This window comes from Podarcis cretensis (genome assembly GCF_951804945.1).
Source record: "Podarcis cretensis genome assembly, chromosome: 1".
In the NCBI taxonomy this organism is placed as follows: Eukaryota; Metazoa; Chordata; class Lepidosauria; order Squamata; family Lacertidae; genus Podarcis; species Podarcis cretensis.
Genome location: NC_137170.1, coordinates 54,168,685 through 54,188,652, shown reverse-complemented (window position 1 = coordinate 54,188,652; position 19,968 = coordinate 54,168,685). Strand labels below are relative to the sequence as shown.

The 19,968-nt window shown below is 45.1% G+C and overlaps 1 protein-coding gene across 2 annotated transcripts in view; it reads left to right on the top strand.

The window, feature by feature from the left end:
* The first annotated feature begins 235 nt into the window (after positions 1-235).
* The window catches only part of CD82 (CD82 molecule), a 65,512-nt gene continuing 45,779 nt past the window's right edge, over positions 236-19,968 (top strand). Inside the window, exons 1-2 of one of the 2 annotated variants that reach the window (XM_079952650.1) lie at positions 258-394; positions 12,742-12,809. The gene's annotated coding sequence lies outside the window, so the exon portion shown is untranslated. Of the gene's footprint in view, positions 395-12,741; positions 12,810-19,968 lie in introns of both variants that reach the window. The other variant, XM_079952649.1, reaches the window with a different exon arrangement.

Below are 19,968 nucleotides of genomic sequence, written 5' to 3'. Positions count from 1 at the left end.
TGAGCCAGTGCGGCTGGCATGCTGCTCTCAGTCCTCAGCCAGCCAGCCAGCCCACCCCCCAACTCCCCAGCCTTGCTGCACAGGAGCTTGCAGAAGGCCCGGGAAGCCCAAGGTGAAAGGAGAATTCCCTTCCGCGCAGGATGGGCGGTGCTGCTGCTTCTGCCTCCTTCCCTCGGGCGAGCAGAGGGTTAAGTGTGCGAGGCGTCTCTGGGCTGCCCCAGGGGGTTGGCCGTTGCCGCCGCCGCCGCTGACTCCTCCTGATCAGGAGGACTGGAAGCAGCTGGGGCGGAGAAGAGAAGCCAAGTCTCGCCGAAGCCACATCGCCTTGCATTTTCCGCGGCACGCGAGGCTGGGCAGGCGCTGCGCGTCGCTTCTTCTGCGTCTCCTGTTGCAGGTAATCGGGATTCGGTTCCTGCCTGCCGGTTCTTTACGACCAGATTGCAGGAGTCTGTGAGAGGGGTGTGCGCGCGTGCGGGGGGGGGGGGTTGCTCTGCCGAGGGTATCTAACGCGCTACATTGAGGAGCGAGGCGGGGGAGGGTCGTTGCTCCTTTCCCTCCATTATTAGGTCGAGGAAACGTCTTTCCCCCTCTTCCGGATCTTTTGCTTGTTGGGGATGCTTCTCCTTAGTGTTATTCCCTTCCCTCCCCCCGCCACCGTCCTCCCGAAATATTAGTTTTTGGACACGGCGATCCCACTGGGTTGATCGCCCCTCTGGGGTTCCCACGTGACGGGGTTCCTTCCCGCGTCGAGGTGTTATTAAGGGTTGATCCGCTTTGTGTGGGCACCTGAGGATAAGGCTGGCGCTATTGATTCGGGGGGCGGGAAGAGGGGCCACGTCGTCACAGCGGAGAGCCAGCTTTGAGAAGTAATATTAAAACAGGAGTCGTCCGCCTCTACGATCGCTTCATCCCCCCCCCCCTCCGAGTCTCCTTTGCCTTCCTCCCCTTAATTCTACGCTAATGATTAATCTTTTCTGTTCCATTTCCTGTTGGCAGTGGTAGGTTTGCTGGGGGCATAAAGCAGTGGGAGGGGAAAGCTCTGGGGTGTGGGTAGATTTGCTACTGATTTCCGGCAGAGTTCCTGCTCCTTTGAACGGCAGGTAGAAGTTCAATAGGTGAAGACTTCCTCCTTTCACCGAGGCAGTGCTGGGAAATGTTTCCCTTGAGAGTGAAAGGGACTTTCCACTTCAAGGCTGGTTTTTTTTGTCTAAAGCCAGCTGGTTTCAGAGCAGCCAGCACCTATCTGGAATCAAAGTTCAGAGTCCCCCGCCCACATGAAGCCAGGCTGAGTTTCTTTTCAGTCCTACAGCCCCTTTCTTGATCCGAGTCGCATTCTGGCTGAAATTGCCCTGTTAATCTAGAAGATTGAGAAGGTGGCATGTCCAGCTGTTAGAAAGCACCTCTTGCTGCATGACATACCCCCAAATGTTGTGTTTTAGCTAGAAGGCAGAAGTTCAATATATGGCCATACTCCTGAGATGAATGAAAAGACACCGGCTTGATGTGAGATGCGAGCAGCAGTGACGCAGCTGTGTGTCAGGCATGAGCATGAAGTGGTGGTGTCCTTAGACCTCAGAGTGGAAGAACTAGCTGTGGGCATGGAGCATGACTGGGGTGACAGCTGGCTTCATGGAAATTTTTGAGTTGGCTTTTTTTTTTTTTTTTGCAAGGGAAGTGATCTCAAAAATAGTCACTTTGGGGATTCATTGATAGAGGCTGGAGAGCAAAAGTTGACAACTCAGACTGTCTTGGAAGCAGTTAGAGCACCCCTTTTGCAATGGCTGCCAGCATGTGGCACTTAAGATGGACAGACCTGCTGGTGTTGGGTGGACACAGTGATGGATTGTGTTATCTGTAAAACGATATCTTGGTCATCTATAGGCCCCCTTGAGAGCAAGCTCCTGTGGCAGTTGTGCTTAGCTTGGGGTGTGTGTATGTGTGTGTGCGTGCGCCATTTGTGTTTGGAGGGATGTGTGTGCAGGCATGACTCACCCAAGGAACTTGGGGTTTCTCGGAGTGTAATCAGAAACGTGTATTGTAAATAGAGGTGAACTGTTGAGAAGCCTTTCTGGTGTCGACTGCAGCTGTTGCATTCCAATGCGTTGCCAAGTCTTTAGCACAGAGCTGTATTCTGGGCATGTCGGCTCTGCTGTGTTGCCATTTTATCGGAGAAGAGGAGAGCTTCTGAGCCCCTCTGCTGCCAGGATGTGATTTTGACTTATTGTGTTCTACAGTGGAGGATGTCAAAGTGACTGTGCTATGGATGGATCTGGCCAAAGTAATTGACCTGTTGGTTGGATGTTCAAGCATGATTTGCAGACATCACCCTTCCAGTTCCTTCTGAGATGGTACCATGTGTGCTGTAGCTTGGGAACTGGGACACGGTGGTACTGGCATACTTGAGGAAATTCTCGGGCAGGGCTGGGGAATCTCTGGACTATGGGCTAATCTTGCCCTGCCTGATAATGACAGGGCTTCAGTGGGTAGCTTGAAATAGGCTCCCAATTGTTCCTTTGTTGGAGCAAGGAATGCTCTTGCTTCCCCTTCGGCTGATGGCCAGGAGGAGTGTGCCTTGCTGAAGGAGGAGGAAGCAGTTTTCCTTGAATGGAGACTGCTTCTCACTCTCTGTGCTGCTCTTTGAAGCGGCCCCTTTCAACTTCCAAAACCAGGAGTCGAAAGGAGCAGCTCACATAGGACCCAGCTTGGCACACACAGCCAAAGAAAGCAGCTCATTTTGGAAGCGGTACATTTTGGAAGGACCGACTGTGCATGGGACTCCTCCTGCAAACAGCTGGTCCATCCAAAAGGAATTAAAAAAAAAAAAATCCCAGAGGCTGAAACAGGAGCAGGGGCTGCGTGGGTGTCTGAAAGCCCATCGCAAACCGCAAAATGCTTTCAAACAGCCTTGGAAGCCCTAACAATTGGGGCTTCAAAGTGCAGCATCACCTGATGTCATAGTGATGTCAGGTGATTGACAGGTGCACAACCCTGCCACCTGTCACATTTGGCCTACATAGCAGTGAGGAGACAACCAGAAAATGTTCCTTGGATCCTGCCCCTGTTCTATAAGTGCTTCACGTGGATTTGGGATGGCAAATGATTTTTCCGTCAAGAAGACTGATGTTTTTGAATAATGGTTAATAATATAGGGTGGTTGCTTGCACAAGGAAATTTCTGAAGTTCAGTATGCCTCATCCCATCCTGGTCTCTGCTTGAGGAATACAGCAGTCTTGATGGGGCATGAATGTGATAAGAAAACTTGGGCATGGAAGTCTGTCTCTTGTATGAGAGGAAACATCTTCATATAAACTAAGTTTCCTAAAGGCATCTGGTTGGTCAAAGGATGCTGGACTAGATGGGCCTTTGGCCTGATCCGACAGGGCTCCTCTTCTTCAGTTCAGGTCCCTTGGAGTCCACTGAACATCTTACTTCCTTGCTCAGTTACATACATTCTCCTAATATGCGGGATCATGTGTTTTTGGTTTTTTTTATTTCCCCAGCCCTTGTACATACCAGGTTTTATCTTTCTCTTCCAGTGAACCCATGCCTTTCATTTGTGGCCGTACTCAAATCTCCATATGTTTTTTACTTGCTATGCCAGGGACTGAATTATCTCCTATGAATGTAGTGGTGGCTTGAACTGGATGATGATGAATCTTCTCTGCCTCTCATATGGTTGCTCTTGTAGTCTTGGGTGCTTCTTGGCTGAGAGGTCCAGCGTGCCACGGAAGCATAAAGCTGAAGTGGAAACTTCAGGAACTAATGGCTGGCTGTGCTGTTTTATGGACAGACTTGGGCACTGGCCAGTGCTGGATGCTTCCAAGGAAAGTAACTGCTGCATGTACATCACGCAAGGCAGAACTGTACTATAAAAGCACATGCAGGACTTCCAGACCACAGAAACTGTTACTAGATGCTGCCTGGTGAACCTGCTGTTTCAGGTGGCCTGCATAGGTTCCTGGTTTTTGATGGCATGCAGGACTCTGCATTAGGGAGAGGGGTACTACATGAATAAGCACTCCTATTTTACTCAAGCATTCCTATTGAGATACCCAGTTATTTTGGAAATATCCCACACTCCTGTGCATACTAGTGTCAATATTTTCAGTTTGCACTGAAATAAATGGAAATGTGTTTCCTGCAATGCATGTGTCAAATAAAAGTTATAGTATCTGCTGTAATCTTACTGAGGAGGAGCTCCAGACATCTGCACTGAATACAGTGTACCTAAACTGGACACACATACACAGTGCTTAAATTGCTTCATTCTGTTACAGCAGAATATATTACTCCTAAATGGAGGAATTGGAGCTGCACTCTGCAGCATTTTGAACTCCAAAGCTGCTGCATTTTTTTTTTTTAAAAAACAGAAGTAGCACAAAAGTGAAAAATAACGCTGCAGTATCTTTACTGATATTAAATGTAGCCTCAAACTGATCCAGTGTCCAAATGCAAGAGATCCCAAGTGATTTAATCTGCAGTTTGTTTAAGCCCATCTGTTTTTGAGTAAAGAGATCCTTAGCACTTCTGCAGTGCTGTATGCTATCAAATGGAAAACGAGTTCTCTCCAGTTCTGCTTCCCCCCATTGCAGCAGCCTGGATCTCTATGCAGGCACAGATTTGTCTGCGATGTACACTTGACCAGAGAAGGGAGGGAATAATAAACTGCCTAACTTCAAGAGCTCACATTAACATGAAGGTAGCTGAGAGATTCTGGAAAGTTTTTATATTCATCTACTGTGTACTTTACCTTTATGCCTATTGTGTGTAAGGAAATCTGGGGGGGGGGGTCTGCATACCTCAAAAGGGTTTGATATCTCACAACATTGCTTATGAACAATGGTGAGCTAAATTACCTGTATGAGAAATTGTGTGAACAAGTCCTTGGTAGATTTGGCATAGGTCCTAACTGCTGCCAAGTACAGTGGTGCCCCGCAAGACGAACGCCTCGCAAGACGAAAAACCCGCTAGACGAAAGGGTTTTCCGTTTTGGAGGCACTTCACTAAATGAATTTCTCTATGGGGTTGCTTCGCAAGACGAAAAAATATTGCGAGCTCCCGCGGGTTTTTTCGCTCCCCCCCCTTTCCTAAGCCGCTAAGCCGCTTATCAGCTGTTCCGCTGATAAGCCGCCTCTCAGCTGATCGCTAAAAGCCGCTAGACCGCTAATAGCGCTAATCTGCTAAGCCGTCAATGGGCTTGCTTCGCAAGACGAAAAAACCGCTAGACGAAGAGAATCGCGGAACGGATTAATTTCGTCTTGCGAGGCACCACTGTATTAGGTTTTTACAAAGCTTCAAAGTCCCAGCTGAACTCCGGGCATCCTTCTTGATCGATTCAGCACAGTGATTGGCATTCTGATTCCAAGAGTGAGCAAGGCTGCTGCCTGTGGCCTCAATTCCTCCCTATGTGTTGTTGAAAGATTCATGGACCTTATTATATCATCTTTACCTTCTTTAGCGTGCCCTGTCCCTTCCTCCAGGCAAGGGATCCTGGAAAAGAAACTGTAAAGTACCATGACAGAGAGGTTCTGCTTAATGTTCATTCTCTTCCAGTAGGTGTTCCTTTAAATAGAACGAGAATCTTTTACCAGCTGGGGTAAGCTGGTTAAAAAACAAAACAAAAAGATTTGTACTGTAGGAGGTGACAAGTGAAGAACCACAGGACTGTTGTGCAGTTCAGTATTAGATTATGATGCCCAACTGGACCTTGTCAGTGGGGGGAAAAACTGCTCATGCCTCTTTCCCCAGCATAGAGCCCTTGATGTTGTACTAAAAGTTCCACCAATTTTTCCATTGTCCATGCTGGCTTGGACTGATTGAAGTTCAAAGCATCTAGAGGACATCAGGCTGGCGAAGGTTTGCCTGCATTGCATAAGCAGTATTCCACAGAAGAATAGTTAAATGTTTCCTCAAACTGTGTGTGTTCTTTGCCTCTCCCATTCCTGTGTTTCAAGGATGGTAAAGGTCTAACTTCCACTACATGGAAAAACTATCCTGGGAATGAAGCGAGAGATCATCTCGGCCCCTTTAGGGTCAGAGCTCAAGCTGACTTTGGCTGTTCCCCTGACTATTGTGTGCTGAGCCCTCTGAAGGCCAGCCAAGGCCGTACCTAATAAAATCTATAAACATTTCCTGTGTATTCAGTTCTCTGGCTTAACTGTTGGATTGACAAGGGGTGGGGGCATTTTATTTTGAGCAAGGTGGTTGTTGTGTAGATCTGGAAGAAGCTTTTGCTTAATCCCTTGGGCCTTATCCCTAGAGATGCAAAGACCCTCCATATCTAAAGATACTAAAATGATTTCTAAGCACTTGCCCCTTTCTTTGCATACCACCTGTTTAAAGGTAAATTGTGACCAGCTTGGAGCAGGGACCAGTCTTCTTGCTTACACACAAAGAATTAATTTGGGTCCTGTCTTATTTCAATAATAATAAATCATACTTTGAGTCAGCCTTTCCCAGCCTTCCAGATGTTGTTGGACTACAACTTCCATCAGCCCCAGTACTGCCTACATGGACTAGCAGTGGCTCTCTAAGTTTTCAGAAAGGGGGAGTTTCCAACCCTACCTGGAAATGTCAAGGCTTAATCCCAGCTCCTTCGGCGCACATGGCGTGTGCTCTGCCACTGAGCTACAGCCCTTTCCCATTGAGTTTAAAGCCTTGGCTTGCAGTAGTTTTTCAGGCTGGTGTCATTCCTATCACTTGCTTCCTGGCCTGTTTTCAACAGGAGCTGCTGGGGAGTAAACTGAGGACTGCTTGCATGTAGGACTGTTTAATGCCTGCTTGTAGTCTCCTATCAACATTTTGTAAAACAGCTTAGCAGTCTTGTGGTTGGCTGTAGCCATTCCTATAATATGCTTCAAGAAAACTCAACCCTTATTTGAAACACCATGTAAACTGCAAATGGTTGAAGTTGCGGAATTATCATTCAGCTTTTGCAGAGCCAGAATTAGCATGTATACATACAAAGGAGCAAGGAAGGAGATGAGATATATCATAGCATGCCCCGGGGGTGCCAACTTGAATAAAATATTGTTGGGTGGCCAGGTAAGCCCCACCCCACATAATTGGTCACATGACACAGCACACACATGCCATTTGAATGGCAATGCCCACTAGTTTTGAGGGGACCTGGACCCCTCAAATATTTTATTGGGGCCGAAGTGACCTTGGCCCCATGGAGTTGGCTCCTATGGCATGCCCCATTCACATGTGCCTACAAGGCAATGTGGAAAGGTGTTGAAGTCTGCAGGAACAGTGTCCTGATCTCACCATTTGTTTACAAGAACTTGCACTGGCTGGTCCAAAACCTTCCCATCAACCTGGTGCCCTCCACATGTTTTGGACTCTTAACTCTCACCAGTACCATCCAGCATGGCTACTAGTCGGGGATGGTGGGAGTCGTGTCTTTCAGATGTTTTGGTTACCATGCTGGCTGAAATACGTTTACGCGGGAGTGTGCTATCTGGGCCTGTATTCTGAGATTTAACATCTCCAAGCCCTTCCATACCCATCTCTTCCTTGTTCTAGCCTTAAGCCTAACCACTCATGGGAAGGCGAAGTGAATTCAGAAGTCTGTCCACTTCCCACCTGCAATTTTTTTGAGTTTTTGTGGCTATAGAACTTAAATGGAAATACAGTGGTACCTCGGGTTAAGTACTTAATTCGTTCCGGAGGGCCGTTCTTAACCTGAAACTGTTCTTAACCTGAAGCACCACTTTAGCTAATGGGGCCTTCTGCTGCTGCTGCGCTGCTGCTGTGCGATTTCTATTCTCATCCTGAAGCAAAGTTCTTAACCTGAAGCACTATTTCTGGGTTAGCGGAGTCTGTAACCTGAAGCGTATGTAACCTGAAGCGTATGTAACCTGAGGTACCACTGTACAAGTGTTCAGAGCTGTGTTAAGAACTTGTCTAAGCAACTTGGATTACTTCAGAATTCAGCAATGCTAACTTAAGCCCAAAGCACCTACTGAATAAGTTTTAAAGAGAAGAATGCAATAGATCACGAGAGACGCATCAACAGATGAAGGATTTGCCCATGAATGATGAGAAACACCTGTGCATAATCTGCATGTGCTCATTTAGGAATCTTGGGTTGTTTTCTTTGTCCATAATTACTAGTATGATAGTTGGGGCTGTGGGCAAAATAGTGTTAAAGTCCTGTTATGGAAAGCTTCAGCACTTGCCGCATGCAGGGAAGGGAGCTTCATATGGCAATAATTAAAAGATGCATGTGTGAAAGACAGTTGGCTGTGCAAAACTTCCCTCTTCTCCTGCAGGGGAACAGTAAGGAACCATTTTAGCCTCCGCTAATTGTCTAATAACTCCCAGATCTTTTGGCTAGCTTGTAAATATTTTCCAAATGAGAGTTAAAGCAGCAGCAGTGAGGAACTGCAGTGAGCGATGTTGGAACTGTAGTGAGCGATGTTGATTTTAGCAGAGACACTTAAGTCAGACAACATTGTGAGACAACTCAGATGTCTCAAGGTAGGGTCACCATTATAATTATTAAATTCCAGATTTTGCACCCCTCTCCTCCAAAACAGAGGAGTGGGGTGCAGAAGATGGGGGTGGGAGAAGGCTGGAAAAGGGAAAATGCTGGAAAAAGAATTGGCCGGCACAGGAAACCTCATTCTGCCTAGACTAAGTTGTGTAGATCATTAGCAGACGGGAGCTCTCTGAGAGTGAGCAGTGGGGCAGAAACAGGGAGGGAGAGATTTTCCTCCTGCACTATTTAGCATGTGGGTTTTCTTTTGGGCTTCTTTGAAACTGCTGAAGAATGCAATGTCCCCTATGCCTTCCATTCTTTGCTTTAGCCCTTTGCTTCCTGCATTCACCAGTATGAATTAATAATGTATTTTAATTCAATATTAAAATTAAGCTAAATGATTTGCAAGAATTTCTGAGAATTTGTCTTTTTTCCCTTGCCACCCCAAATCTGTTGGAGAATTCCACACCCCCCCACACCCCGGAGACTATTTGGAAGATATGCCTCTCCCTCCCCAATTTTGCTTCCTAAAAATGGAATGGATAATTTATGGGAAGCCATTTTGGTACACACACACATGTGCGCTATAATGCTATACATAGTGTATATATACCATACATTCAATACACAGCATTATTGTATAGCGTTGCATATGGGTGCGTGTATAGTATTCTATATTGTGCTGTTTTGGCACCATCATAATATAGCTTTCCTTTTCCTCTGTCTCTCCCTCTCTTCCCTTTCTTCACATATAGGACTGCATGAAGAAAGGGAAAGCATGCCTCAGGCCTCCGAATATTCCTGCCATTTATTTCTCCCCACTCCCTGACCTGTCATCAGGAAAATTGTCTGGTGTCAAACATTACGTTATGGAGAATGCAATACTCATTTGTCTGCACTATATACCGTCGTACTACGGAAGTTGAACAGAATCCGTTTTGGAAGTCTGTTCGACTTCAAAAACGTTCGGAAACCAAGGTGCAGCTTCTGATTGGCTGCAGGAAGCTCCTGCAGCCAATCGGAAGCTGCAGAATCCCCATTGGACGTTTGGGTTCAAAAAATAGTTCGCAAAGCAGAACAGTCACTTCCAGGTTTGCGGCATTCGGGGGCCAAAACGTCCAAGAACTAAGCTGTTCAAAGCCAAGGTATGACTGCATTTCACAACCTTGTAATGTTGGCTATAGACTAAATTTGCTCCATCCTTTTCAAAATGTCTCTCTTAATGTGCAAGTTCAGTTGCCCGTTTCATAGCCATCTCATCTTAAGGAAACAAATTCTGAATATAGCAGCTCCTCAAGGCACTTGTTCCACTTTCATGGGGCGATGAGTGTTTCTGAGAGTGGGGATTTCTGGCAAAGTCTCAAGCAGGCATCCTTATAGTGCCATCAGTTGTGAGGCAGCACAGTGGTGGTGCTCTGGGCATTGAGTCTGGGGTTGGAACAGTGGCAGCCAGCAGCTAATTAATACTAGAACTGAGGGGAGGAAGGCTTGCTTGGCTGAGAGATCTTTATAAACTGGTTTGAGCTCCAAAAAACCTCCCCTCCTCCATGTTTCAAAGGGGTGCAGAGTGTTCCCTGGATGGGAGTATGCCTTTGCAATGAACCACTGCAATTGAGTTTATATCTTCTTTCTTGTTTTGGTGTGTCCCCCATTTCTCAGTGGCAAGGGCTAGGAGCATTGACTCGAATACCAAAGTGTTCTTTCCCCACCCACAAATTCCTAGTAAAGGCAATTTATTTGCACTGGTGATATCCTATAGCAAAATCTGAAGAACTGATTGGATGTTTAGCATTACCAAAGCTGAAAGCTAAAAAGGGACATTTATTAACTTCAGCTGTTTAAAAGTACAAAACACGGACTACACAGAGGTGGTATTTTTTGTGCTCCCCAAAGTCCCCTTCTTACTCTGGAAAAAAAATATATCATGGGTGAAAATTGATGCAGCTGTGAATATAGTTTCATTGGTATTACAACATGCTGCTTTAACAACAAATGTGTTGCACAATGCTCTTATATTACTGCTGTTCAAGGTAACCTTTGCCTGCGTTAAATTCAACACTTGGAATGTTATAAAACTGCTATATCTGGCTAGCTAGTAGCTTGCTGTCTTTAATAGGGCCCATTTCATACCTACATCTCCTAATGCAAGCCTGCTCAAATCACATGTTCTTGTCCCAGTCTTCACTCAGACCACTTCGTTTGACTGAACTGAACATGCTGGCTGAAAAGGGTTAGGTTCAGCTGCATGTAGTATGATCAGGGTCGTGTCCCAAAGCTCCCTTTGGCCCCATACAGCATGGCCAGTGGCCAGTGTGGATGGGAGTTGGCCTCTTACATCTGGAGTGCTGCAGGTTAGCCACCCACAGCGAGACAAAGCGCCCACCATGATACTGTTTCTACTGGCCAGTTACCATGATAGTAAAGGTGTGCGCCGGTCACTGTATGGCCAAATTATTTCTTTCCTCTGTCTTTGAACAATTAGAAACTTCAGTTTGCTCATAGCTGCAGTTAAGTATCACACGTTCCTTTTTGTACTTAGAGGGGAACACCTGGGCCAGGGAGCTTGTGCAGCCTGCTTCTGAGGAGACCAGCACTCACCTGGAATGTGTTCTGTTTTGCCTTGTGTGTTTACTTGTTTTGGCTTGAGTTTAAATAGTAAACTGCCCAGAATGCCCTGGCAGAAAGGCAGTAAATGCCGTTAGTAAGCAAATAGGATTGGGCTGTAGACGTGTTGCCTATAACAATTGCTCTCATTAATCCTCCCACCTGACCACAGCACCCTGGGTGATGCTATTCCTGCTACGTTGTTGGTCCTCTGACACACTGTCTGCTGGATGGAACTCTAAACTACAAAGTACAGTTGTACCTTGGTTGACGAACGCCTTGCAACTCAAATGTTTTGGCTCCCGAACGCCACAAATCTGGAAGTGAGTGTTCCAGTTTGCAAATGTTATTTGGAACCTGAACATCTGATACGACTTCTGATTGGTTGCAGGAGCTTCCTGCAGCCAATCGGAAGCCGTGCCTTGGTTTCCAAATGTTTTGGAAGTCAAACGGACTTCCGGAACAGATTCCGTTCGACATCCGAGGTATCACTGTACATGGGGTCTCTGTGTGTGTGAACTTAAGCAGGGAGAAGTCAACTGCTGTGGATATGAAATAGCTTTAATGAAGTTCAGAGAACAAGAATACACGGGTTAAAAATGGAACTTGTCCCATGAGGAACATTTGACAGAAGAACATGATGCAAATTTAACAAAGGAATAAATATGAAGATACCTAACTTACCACTTTCTAGTTTGTAACGTCCCAGAACAAAGTTAGCAGTGCCTGTCATTTGTTGGCAACAAAAGCTCTGAGACTGGCACTGGGGGGGGGGGCGTTGTGATGGGGTCCCCATTCTAAGTGTGACTTCTGGAGTGTCTTGCTTTCTGTATGGGTTGTTGGGATGTTCAAGACACTTATATGGGGTATGGATAGATGGACTTTTGTGCATCCATGGAAGAAGCATATTCTCCAAGACTTCCTTGCTTGTTCATCTAACCATAAATGCACCTGAACGCCTGTAGTCTTATATCTATCTCTAGAGCCCGTGACTGATCCCTTCGAACTAACTAATTATAAATCTGGCAGGCAATTCTCTGGGTGTGGGTAAAATGATGAGCCCAGCCCTTAACTTTCCCTTGTACTTGTGCACTGAATATCTTCTTCAGAGCTTGTTGACCTTATTGTACCCTGCCCTCTGGCAAAAAGGTAATTCTTCCCTGACCCCTGTTGAACTGGATCTAAAGTTTGTTGTGAGCCTCTCATTGAGGTAGGAGGATCTACTGTATTGGTATTCAACTCCTAAGCTTTATATGCCTTGCCAGAAGCTTCTGAGTTGGGTTGAAGGAGCCAGCTCTCCTTTTCTGGATGTTGAATCAGACCTGATTAACAGCTAGCAACACGCTTCGAGCCAATTTTTAACATGCATGTTTTCCTACACAAAGCACTGCCCACTCTGTTGTGCTGATGATCAAAATTGAAAATGGAAGCTGGGCTGAAATAGCACATGCATATATATTGCATATATATTTTTAAACCATTAATTCTGTGAGCCACCCTGAGACCTCTGGGTATAGAGTGGAATATTAAACAAAAACTAGGTGATGTATTTTTATGTTTTTATATTGCTGCCCTGTAATCCTCAGTTAAAGGGTGGTATAGAAATTTAATAACAAATAAATAAATAACCAACCTAGTTATCCTATCCACAGGTATCCTAGCTCACTCTGCTACAGTTTCCTTCATCTCTCCCACTCGGCTCTGCAGTGAAGTGGATCAGGTTAGTGCAAAGGTTGGCCACTTCTCTCTCCCTGTGTCTATGCCCACACCAGTCCTGATGCATTGACATACTCTTTTCAAAAGCGACCCCTAGTTTTCCCATTATTGGTGAAACTGGCCATGTTTCTTCTCTCCATTCCACCCCTCCCGCTCCAAAGTACACTTACTTGCAGGGCGAAGAGGAGTAAACAGAGTAGAACACTGAAAATGCTCTTCAGTGTTGTTCGCAAGCGTTGCAAATCCAGAAAGACTGAAAGGGGGTTGTAAAGCCCCCTTTTGGCATGGCCATCCGGTGGATTAAAAAAAATCCAATGCACAGGAATTTAATCTGCATTCAAACCTGCATATCTCTCTCTCTCTCTCTCTCTCTCTCTCTCTCTCTCTCTCTCTCTCTGGCATGTGCACCAACAGTGGGAGAGAGTCTCAAAAGCATTTTAAGTGGAATTGTGGAATCTGTTTCAATGCCTTTCAAATGGCTGTGTTTCTTCGTAAATTGCTCCCTGGCTGCCTTTTCCACTTGGCTCAGTCCAAGGGGTTTTTCCTTTTCCTTACTGTACTGAGGCACCGTCCTAGATAGGGATAAGTAAAGAGGATTCCATGATGTCTAGAAGGACAACTTAATCCTTGGCAAGTAACCTCTCTTCCCCTTTCAGACAATGACAATAACAGCTTTCATTAAAAGGGGGAAGGGATTATATTTGTCCTAAAGTTTACAGCTTGAGCTTTTAGGAAGTAGCATTGCACTCTTCAAACAACCCGGCCCATCCTTCTGGCTCATATCCTAGAATGTGCAAGAGGGAGAGGTAGGATCTTTGCAAATGGCAACAATCTTGCTTTTGATAATTCCCTTCTGTTAATGGTCTCATTCAAATCCTGCTAGAAAGCCTTCCCTTTTTCTTCAGGCATTGAATAAAAGAAATGTCTTTTTCTTGTAATAATAATGTTCCTCTTGGCTGGGATCTTGGTTTGCATTTTTCGCCTGTCATTTCTAGCGCTGTTCCTGGAAGCGGTGCTGGCGCAGAACTTGACGGCAGTCTGCAGAATGAGCGCCCACCCCCACCCACCCCACCCCACTTAAGATGCAAGCGGTGGTGTTTTGCAGCTCTGCAGCCGCCTTCTTTCCTGGTTCTGCTATTGCCATTAAGACCCTGAGAAACAGGCCTTGAATGGAAACTCTGGGAATGTGAGAAGCAGAGAAGAATTGGAGTTGCTGAGAACAATTGTGGTGTGAGGCAGAGTGGGTGAAGAACAAAGGAACAGCAGCTAGGAAATGCCGAGACCCTGTCCAGGCAGATCCAGCCTTCTGAAAGCAAGCCTCTGTCCTTTGGGGATCACAAAAGCAGCTTCTGCCTTCGTAACAATAGTGCAGGATGCAGCCTGGAGTTGAGGTGGCTGTTAATTCGTGCATGACGGGGAGGGGGGGCGGGGGAGTCAAAGGGCTCCAGCTATTCACATGGCAAAATGGTAATTCCTGGAGGGGGAAAGTTTGTGTACTCAGAGAAACTAGTGTGAAAGAGGATTGAAGGCAAAAAAATATATATCTCTAGAAATAGAAGAACTTTGAATCTCAAATATGTGAGCTTTGCCTCAGTTTCCTTTCCATCCCCTTTAGCTTTTAAAATGATGCTATGGAGAAATCAGGAGTAAGGGAAGGCAAACTCTGTGCTGCGGCAGATTTTAGCAGTGTTAGTGCAGATTGCGCCGTCAGTATTGGACCTAAAGTGTTCATGTTTGTGGTCCTTTATGAGATCAGGTCTCAGTGCTCACAAAATGCTCAAAGGCAAAGAAGACTCGTGAACACTCATTTTAAGCTCCTTTCCAGCTACAGTCCTTGTTTCCTTTGTTTTAAGTCTTAATACATGTTAGGAAACCAAATGTTCATAAAAATTAACAAGGGCAAGCCTGTTGAGTTTTCTGCAGTGACTTTCTGTTCATGTGCAGGGGGTAGTTAACTGCCCTTTTAATGTGTGTTTTCAGTAGTGTTTACAAGAAAGCCGTCCGCTTATGGTATGTTAAATGGCAGCAGCAAACCCTCTAGGTAAGCCATTAAGGTTTGTGTCCTAGAGCAAACATTGGCAAAGGTGAATGCATCACTCAAGCCCTGTGGAGCAACAGCTTTGGCCCTGTCTCTGCCGACGCTAGGGACAGCGGGAGTTGTATTTTTAACTTTGGGTGAAAGCCAAAAAGTGACAAGGCAGTGCAAACATTGAATGTGGTGTTCAGGAGTTTGACTCCGGCTGCTTTCTGCCTGAAAAATTGCTTATAGGTCTGTCTTATCACAAGGTAAATTGGATTACTTGCTACACTTAATATGCTTTCCCTTTATATAAGGCTCCTGGGGAATCTCACAGCTAGGCAGCTTAATATCAGAGCTACACTGGGACAAATCAAGGATGCAGGGCCTACGAGAGCTATGTTTGGGGAGAGATGAATATGGTGTGAGAATAGTCAAATTAAACATAGTTTAATTTTCAGTTTGCTTGATGATACCCAACCATTTTGCAGAATGACTTTATTATACTGCCACCATAATGGCAAAACATCTTGGGCTGATCCTAAAGGGTGGACTGTAGAAAGCATTTCCAAATAAATAGCCGTTCATGCTCCTTCATGGCTTGTTACATTTTCTTGCAGTAGCTACATCTTCCTGAAGCTTTTTGCAGACACCTTCCAGGTGTGAGCCAATTAGTGCCCTTGCATTCACAGCCAGATCATTGATCCAGCAGAGGTGCCCCACTAGTGGAAGTGGAAGGTTGTCATGTGAAATGAAACCCCCAACTTTCTGGAGCTGATTCAGGGTCTGCTGTGATGAGGGGAAATTGGCAAAAATTGCATCCCCTTGTCTCCTGTTAGTGGATGCTTCTGCTAGTTAAAAAGCCCCTCTATCAATGTAGGGGCAGAATTTGACTGCACCCTCTGTGTCAAACAATCTTATGTGCTTTAATTCCATGCTTGATTGCAGTCTCTTGATAGTAATTTATGCACAGCAAATTCTGAAGTCTCTGGCAAATGATGTATAAATTTGGGGAAAGGGTCTTCTGATTTGGGCCCCATGCTTCCTGTGGATATATGTTTCTTTCTTCAACAAAAAGGGAAAAATTCTTAGTGCAGATTGCAAGAGTCTCTAAAGACAGAGGTTTCTAAAGTTGTGTAGTTAACACAACTGCATAGATGCAGAAATCCTGGTGATTAATTCAGGCGCAATATTCTATTTCTGTAGTGAGGCCACACTACAGTGTGGCCTAGTGTGGCCTCTATTCCTGTAGTGAGGCCACACTAGGAATGCTGTGTACAGCACTGGTTGCACTGCCATCAAAAGGTTATTGTAGAGCTGGAAAGTGGTCAACATGGGGGAACCAGAATGATCACGGGGTAGGAGCAAGTTCCCTATGAGGAAAGGTTACCACATATGGTGCTTTTTGGATTAGCGAAAAGGCCCATAAGATGTGGCCAGGGGAAAGTCCCCCCCCCCCATTGTAATACCAGAACTTGGGTCTGTCCAATAAAGCTGAATATTGGAAGGTTCAGAACAGACGAAATGAAGTATTTCACAGAGTACTTAGTTAAATGATGGATTTTGTTTACACAAGTAGTAGTGAAAGCCACCAACTTGGATGGCTTTAAAGAAGACCAGATAGATTCATGGAGGATGAGGATGTCAGTGACTACTAGTGAAGATGGCTGTGTTGTGCCCCTATTGTCAGAGCCCCTATGCTTTTGATTGCCGGTTACTGGCAATCACAAGTGGGAAGAGTGCTGTTGCACTGAAATTCTGCTTGCAGGCTTCTCTTTTTTTTATTTTTTTATCATATAATTTTTATTAATCAACATCAGCAAACAATACAAAATACATTAATTCACATCATTTTCATAACTTATTTCTCCTTTGGACTTCCCTCAGCTTCTCATAGGAATCTGGCTGGCCATTGTGAGAACAGGATGCTGGACCCATGGGCATTTGGCTTGATTCAGCAGGGCTGTTAGGTTCTTACTATGTCTTTAAGAAATGGTGGTGCAGGACCTGTCAAGCAGGTAATAAGCAAGCCACATATGCTTGAAATTCCTGTTGTGTAGCTGAGGATCACTTAAGATGTGACTCTGTTGCCTTACAGTGCATGTTGGCCATCCTTTTATGTTCATAGAGATTAAATGTTATTGTGTAAAGATCTCATTTGTTTTTTTTTACAGAGTTAGGGTGGTTAATCGGATTTGGGATAAACTTGGAATAAACCCTGTATGTTTTTGTTTCCTAGAGAGTGCATATCCTTGTAAACCACTTTGAGATGCATCTTAATTAAGCATTATATAAATTGTTTAAATAAATAAAATAAAAACATAACCTTATCCATTCCTGCTGACTACATAGTCAAAGATTGCATTGAAGACCCTTCTCTGCTTCCCACTGCCCTGCCACAGAGCACAGGTTCAGTGTTTCCTTGTGCTCATTTCTCCAGACACTTTCAAATTGGCATCATCAATGCATTCTTTTGTTTTCCTAAGCACAAACCTTTTCTTAAGGCAGAACAAACCTTTTCCTTCTGCAAATTGAGCTAGATCAGCCTTTCTCAACCTTTGGTCTCCAGATGTTCTTGAACTACAACTTACATCATCACTAGGAATGATGGGAGTTGTAGTCCAACAACATATAGGGACCCAAGGTTGAGAAAGTTTGACCTAGAAAATGGAAAGTCTATTTCTCCAGGCAGTCTCCAGGCATTCCATGCTTTCCCTTTGCCATCTACTGGATGGCAGCTCTTCCCTTGTAGGACTCAAGTGCTCCTCCTATTCCATAGTTTGGAGCTCCAAATAAGGGATAATACTGAAGGCACTTCTATGCCACTTGACTATGAATGGTGGAGCAGAAGAAAGCAGATTATGGACTCTTGAACTTCAGTGCAATTAGATTCTTGCTCTCTCCTCCAGAGGCTTTGACCTGCTGCCCATTTTTTCTTATTTTGAGACGAACTGCAAAAGGAGCTGAGAAATCCAGATCCTCATAGAGCTCTCTTGTTGACTAAGACAGGGACCAGTTCAAGGTAATGGGGCAGAGGATGTAAAGGTTTTGAGTGAGCCCTTGAATAGTGGCTTGCATCTTTAAGGTTCTCATAAAGGCCAGCTACTACCTGGAGTCCCGTGGATTCTGTGTGTTCTCCATGATGTTCTAAGTTCGCATACATCTTCTCCACGATGTGAGCTTGGAATGTAAAGACAACTCAGCAACTGAAAGAGGCCACCCAGCTGGCCTTTGTTTCTGGTTAACCTATTTCCAGACTTATCGGTTGCTGAAACAGACTGCCAAATGTGAAATGTGAAAGTCTGGAGACTTCGGAATCTCCTCCTGTGTTTTCTCCCCCCTCCCCCCCTGAAATAAATCCAGTTCTCTTTCCCTGTTCTTCAGCTGCCAAATTCCTGTGGAACTTATCCCATGTGTGTGTTCTCCCCCTGCCCCTAACGTGGCTTGTAGCAGCCTTGCCAGAACTCCTTCTGCACGGACTCTTCTGGTCAAAGTGATGAATTAGCTTTCTCATGGCTGTTTGATTACAGCGTGGAGAATGGGAAGGGTGGGGAGGGTGGAGTGATGCAAATAGTAAGTGGCAGGCCTCAGTGTGAGGCTTGGCAGGTCTGTAAATGACTAATGTCCTCATGTTGCTCTACTTAATTCCAGTAGAATCAGCTACCTACCTGGGAAATGTGCACAGTTTCTGCCCTTAATCCCAGGCATAGTATGAACCTGCAAAGTCTTTTATCTTGAAACAGTCTCTGCTGAAGAAAACTTCCTAAACAATTTGACTTGCCATGTCCTCATTTTGATTAAAAGAATTGAAACTTGCTATATAGTCAGAATTTGTATAGCTTTCAGCCAAGAGAACATTTTGTCTTCAGAATAACTATGGTAGGCATAATTTACACAGATTTTCCAAATATGAAGACTTTAGGCCAGAAGTTGGATTATTCCATGTATGGCAGTAAGAAACTGGAAAAATGGGTTGAGGTTAGGATGGAGAGCAGCAGAGGGTAGTTGGACAGAAGCAATAAGCAATGGATAGAACAAATTAGTTATTTCCAAAAGTCGAATGCTCTGACCACGTCTAAACCTTTAGCAGATGTTTTAAACTAACAAGGGACACTGGTGGCACTGTGATCTAAACCACTGAGCCTCTTGGGCTTGCCATTCAGAAGGTCGGTGGATTGAATCCCCATGACAAGGTGAGCTCCTGTTGCTCTGTCCCAGCTTCTGCCAACCTAGCAGTTTGAAAGCATGCCAGTACAAGTAGATAAATAGGTACCGTTGCGGCGTGAAGGTAAACAGCATTTCCATGCACTCTGGTTCTGTCACGGTGTTCCGTTGTGCCAGAAGCGGTTTAGTCATGCTGGCCACATGATCCGGAAAGCTGTCTGTGGATGAACTTTGGCTCCCTCGGCCTGAAAACAAGATGAGCTGCACAAACCCATGGTCGCCTTTGACTGGACTTAACCGTCCAGGGGTCCTTTACCTTTTTTTTACTTTAAACTAACAGTCCTGCACTGGTCTCATGTCCTCTCAAGCCATGAAGTTAACTTGCTGAATTATCTAGACTGAATTACCTAGGCTGTGCAGGATAGAAAGTCTCCTTTACTTCTGTCCTTGGTTGGACTTAAACCCCTGTCTTCTGCAGTAGCACCTCTAGAGGTTTGTGTTGCGGTTTGTCTATTTCAGTGACAGGACGCCAGAGTATGTGCAAATACTATAACCACATTGAGCAACTAACAGGGCTGGCATTTAATGTGCAGCTTTAAACTTTACAGTACAATTTGTGTCATGTGGAGACACTCTGGAGCCTTGAACACTGAACTGGCGGCAGAAGCACATTGTGTACTGTTAAGGATGCCAGATGTCCCTTTTTTTAGTTTTAAAGAAGGAATAACTGGAGAAGCCAGGAGCAAATCTAGGAAATGCTGCTCTGATTTGGCTTTTATACCGTATTGTCCATTGGTTTATAATCTCTTCTCATAAAGACATCTCAAAGCATTTTAACAATGAAAAATGCCTGCAATATTTATTATAGGTGAATCAAATCTCCTAGAGAATATAGCATAGATAACTTTGTGGCTTGTGTTGTGGTCTGACATTTTCTGTAGAGATGAAAGCATGGGGCTTGCATTTCTAGATTCTTATGGCC